The sequence below is a fragment of the Corvus brachyrhynchos genome, unplaced genomic scaffold (genome assembly GCF_000691975.1).
Source record: "Corvus brachyrhynchos isolate BGI_N302 unplaced genomic scaffold, ASM69197v1 scaffold285, whole genome shotgun sequence".
NCBI lineage: Eukaryota > Metazoa > Chordata > Aves > Passeriformes > Corvidae > Corvus > Corvus brachyrhynchos.
The window spans coordinates 151804-157179 of NW_008238323.1; positions in this window are offsets into that span (position 1 = coordinate 151804).

Here is a 5376-nt window from a genome sequence, read left to right on the forward strand (position 1 = left end):
GAGACTAGCAACAAACCTGCTCTTAATTAAACATTTGTCTTGCAATTACATACTTCTGTGTAATTATCGCCATCAAGACAAACACCAACTGGATTACAGCAAGAAAAGACAGACGGTAAAGGTTAATGGGCCTTTTTTCTCCCTTTGCAATTATTCCCCAGATCTTGCAGAGGGAAGGGCAGGACGTCCGGAATGCCGCTGCCACTGCAAGGCAGGAACAAGCCCATTCAAGGAACAATTAGCCTGAACTAGCAGACTCTGAAATTACATGTCTGAGAGGATGGATGATGAATCCTTTGAGGTCTTGCTGCAGGCTTGGTGCAACCTAGAGCATGGCCAGCTCCAGTGCCTGTGCATCATTCCTCTGCACTCACACCTTCCTGTGTTTTGTTACCCTCGAGGTCTACAAGGGTAAACCTGAACCCATCGCTAAGAGTTCTACATCTCTCTCTACACTAAGTAAGCCAGGTTCCTTACTTTTCCCTTTCATCCCTTTCTAGCCATCCTCACTTCCGTCTTACAGCTTCTCTTTAATTTCTCCTACCAGGCAGCCAGGACCTCACAGAGAGAGTCCAAGCCAAGTCCCCCCCACCTGTAATTAGGAGGCTGACTGACTGCTTTCCATTTCTAACAGTTTGGTAGACCCCGATCTTGTCTGGTTTTATTGGCTTACTTTGCAGTAGCCACAGAAATGGATTCCTGCTTTAATCTGTGGTCTGCTGTGACCATCCGGTCTCCTCTGACCTACCACTGCTGGCCAGCTCATTCCCAAGCTGTGAAGTGACTCATTCCCAACCTGCAAAGTTTCTCTTTCCCATGGGAATCCCTGCCTGCCATCATCCCAGGACATGGCATGAGGAGAAGGGGAGGCAGTGTTAGATGCATGAGGTAGGGAAGCAGGGATGGCTGGATACTGGGTTTTAACAAATTTTGCCAACCTTGAACATCTGGATAATTCATCACATCTGCTTGTAACTGAGAAGAAAAGGATGCCCAGATATAACCCATGAGTAATTAGATAGGATTTAGCACTCTTATGCTCCCATAGTGGGTATTGTAACAACTCTCAGCCTTCCTGACATCCCTGCATACCTGTGACGCAGCTGAAAGCATCGCAGAAAACCGGACTACTAACACAACTAGGATACTATGGATTATTAAATCAAACATCTGAATGGTTTGAATAAATCTCAGACCTGCACAACAACTAAGTCATGATTTGTCGCGGCCGTCGCCGCAAAATGAACCCTCCAGATGGAAGGTGCAGGTCTCTCCCTGCTCAGAAAGAACAATTTTGCTGCTTTAAGAACAAAGGTTGCACGTAGCAGCAGCCTCGGTGTGTTCCCAAAGGTTAACCTGACGTGCTGAGCCACAGCTGAATTATTTATGGTTAGCAGAGCAGTTTCTATTAAGGAATGAGCACACAGGTAGCGACCACTACACCAGCAAATCCTACCAGGCAGCACAGCTCACATCGACGAGGCAGCTCATCCAACTTCTGCTCGGGCCACAGGGAAATTTAATTATTTAGGTTTCTCAGCTGCTGCATAAATATCAAACATAAGACGTTAGCTCATAACTGAAATGCTGCTGCTCAGCACAGGGCAAGAGGAGCTGCATCAGCAGGGATGAGTGAGTTGAGGCTGGCCAGCACAAAAAAGGAGGTGAGAACAGGAGCTGAGCTTCTCCTGGGAATGAATTCCCCCTGAAATTTGGGAAAAAGGAAAATAAAAAAGGGGAGAAACAAGGCAAACCTTGGAATTGGATCAACTTACAAAACTTCTACTAAGCATGAAACAGCCTTAAAATAATATCAGGAAAGTCCAAACAGCTTCAGCTCACAAAGTGATGAAAAGGCCTGGACTCACCATCACTTACCAGTCTCACATCAATTAAATAAGACACACTACTGAACTGAAACAGACAAAAGATTGTGCTGCTATTCAACACTATGATATTCCACTGATTTATCTGCATTCAGTAAATTCATGAAGAACTGAGGAAGTGGGAAAACCAATTTTCCTAGTGCAATTCTCCATCCAAGGGAACTGAGACTACAATCCGATATATCGAAATACAAATACACTTAATTGATTTTGATCTCAGCTTTCCAAAATACTGTGTTTTATTCGGCTTTGAAAGCAACACGTGGAAATAAACTTGTTCCATGTTTCTGTCTGTACCTATAAAGTGTTAAAGTACCTCTGCCTGTATATAAACCCCAGTATGTCTAAAGCTGTTTTGTTTAAACAAGTTTCCCTGCATTTTAATTGCATCCCAGTTCCCAGGAAATTCTGTGTGACATAGAAGTTAAGTTAAAAAAATTAAAATCAGCCACTTAATAAGCAAGCACCATTGTTTTTGTACCTTACTTTGGAAAATGATTAGCCTAATTATGAGATATGAAGCTTTGCAACTACTTAACTGTATATTTTCCTGGTTGTGACGCGCACAGACTACAAATTTCACATGCAGGGGAAAGCAAGCAGACCTTTGACTGCAATCAGTGTGGTTTGTCTGGATTATTCAGTCCCACGAGGCACAGCATGCACCATCCTAGACAAAAGGTTTTACACTTTTTAATTTATCTTTTTTTTTTTTTTTTTTTTTTGTAATTAAGAGGACAATTTGATAAAATCTTGTACGGGGGAGAAACCTTTTCTGTCTCAGAGACTCCTCTGTCATAGTCCTCAGTATCCACTGCCTTCTTTACCCAGCTCCCTCACACAGTTCTTGCCAGCTCTGCTCAGGACCAGCTCCTTACAAGCAAAGATCCATGAATGACATGAAATGCTCCTTTTCTCTTCCTCCTCGTGGGCACTATGAAAGGGAACATGTGCTCTCACAGATGGAAATCGCTGCCTCCTGAAACAACACGCAGCACTAAATACTCAGGGGGTACGAGCTGCTCTGAGCATTGATTTCTGCAGATAATTATTTCCATTAGTGCCTCTTCAAAAGAGGAGTTAAGGAGAACAAAAAGGTTCTTTTTTTCTTTTTCTTTTCTTTTTTTTTTTTAACCGACAAAACAGCAAAGCAGCAGGAACAAAGAGCATTTTAAAAAGCAGCTTGGTTCAGTCTCAACTTTTTGGAGGCGTGCATGGGTCTCTGACAGGCACAAAAGCCAATTCCCCTGGGACAGTGTGGTGCCTTTCTTGTCGCAAGCAGCCCAGTCCAGCAGCTCCCCAGCCCCGTTCCTGCCAGGCACTGCTGCTGTCTCGCTGCCGCACAGCATCTCTCCCCTCCTCCAGCCCCCACACCCTGCACAGGGCTCGGTTTGATTTCTGACCATCAAGGCAGAATCTAACAGACCCTTCCTTCATCTCTGCCCGAGACATTTACCACATCAGATTATCACCAGCACTGCGGGCTCCCTGTTTATCTAGATCAGCCCAGGAGGCAACTTGGCTCACCAAATACATATTCATCAACCACCCCTCCCGTTCTTCACAGCTCCCGCTGTCCGTCCGAGGGGCAGAGAGCCACGAGGGTGAATTCACAAACTGAGGAGAAAAGATTAAGGCTGTGGGACGATTACAGCTCCCTTGTTGTACACCAGGAATTTAGATTTGTGTTGCCTCAGTTCTATTCCCTTGTTTTCCGAAGCTGACACCAGCCACGCTGGCGGCTGGCAGGGTGTGAGAGAGCGCTGGGAGGCTGCACATGGGCTGTGTTTTGGAAGGGTTTAAATTAAACCCTCTGGCAGGGCTGTCTCAAGCCGGGCTGGTACCCAGTGCTACGGCCAGCCTGCTGGTCCGTGAGACGGGGAGCACTGCCCGGGCAGAAATCAGTGCACATCACATCTTGCAGAAAATAGCCATTTTTAGAGGCAGCTCCTGGAGGTGAACGTTTTGTTCCCAAAACGCTTTGGAAACACCAAAAAGCTCATCCAAGACAGGAGACAGGTGCTCGCCGAGCCCCTGGGACACCAGGGAATTGCTCTTTTCCAGCTCCCAGGCCAGCAAGAGCTTCTGGAGGAAGAAAAGTGGAAGGGCACAGTAGGTGACCACAATCCATGTGCAGTTCCTCGGGAGAAGGAAAACATGATGTTAGGACAGGGAATTAAAATAATGAGCACATTTGTGAAAATCTGCCTGAGGGAAAATAGTTTAGAAAATTAAAAACTCCATAGTAACAGAATGAAAGCTGTTAACCAACATCTAATTAAGCAAAAACTGCAATCTCCACAATCAAACATGAAAAGGAGGAATAAATAAATAAATTCATGCAGCAACCAAGCTTACCTAGGCCAAAATAAGTACTAAGAAAATAAAAATAAAAAAAACCTGTTCAGTTACATCTGAAAAAACCTGACAGGACTTTACAGTGAGTAGGCAAAAGTAGGGTTATGTTGTATACTATCAGGTCCTGGTTTTTAATACCCATCAGAAGCAAAAGGCAATCTCTAGGGTCCTCAAATATATGCCAGTACAATGTAGAGTACATATCTCAGCTTGGATCTCAACATTCCGGAGCAAAAGACCAAAAAACAAAACCCCAAAATGCAACCACCACAGACATACACAGAAAGGGAGTCTAGGAACTCAGCAGAATTGCTTTACTGACAAAGTTCAAAGAGAATTTGGGGTATTTTGCACATTAAATTTCATGTTAATGCTGAGAGGGTACAAGAGGAGGCATTTTAGATGAGATATTAGGATAACAGCAGATACAGGCTCATGAAAGAAAAGGAACGCAGCTTTTCTTATCACAACAGTTTTTATTACTTGCAGAGTTTATATTTATCACAGTAGATCTACTCTGAACCTTACTACACCAATAAGTCATTTGAAAGCAACCTTCTATAACAAAAGCTGTAATAAAGAGTTTTATAATAAAACCAGGACAAGCTTTACCTGAATTTTCATAATGAATGTGAACATTTTCACTTCAAACCCCTACTGTTTCAGGCCATTCTGAGGATCTGCAGGAAAAATCTGGCTGCATGATGAAGTTGGAAAAGCACATGACTAACAGAATTACCAGTCATCAATCTAGAAATCTTTGGACCACCTCAGATCTTTCTGTTCAAGTGATACAGAAGACTCCAAAACATAAAATTAGTATAAGAAGAAAGATTAAGAAAAGGAAATCTGGAAATTGGTTTGAGGCACTGAAGAAAAAAAAAAAAAAAGAAAAAGAAAAAAAGAGAAAAGAATGCTTCCTTGGAGTAGCTACAGAATCTTAAACACAGCCTCCAACTGGTTGTCTTTGTCTAAAAGACAGGTGTCTGCCAAGGGAGTTGGGAAATATGACCCCCTTCCCTCCAAATTGTTACAACTTTGAGATAACGGGGTTTTCAGGCAAAGATCTGGGAAAAGGAGTAACAGTTCTGTGCTAGCATGGATAACAAGGCCCACAAACACCAACCCCGGC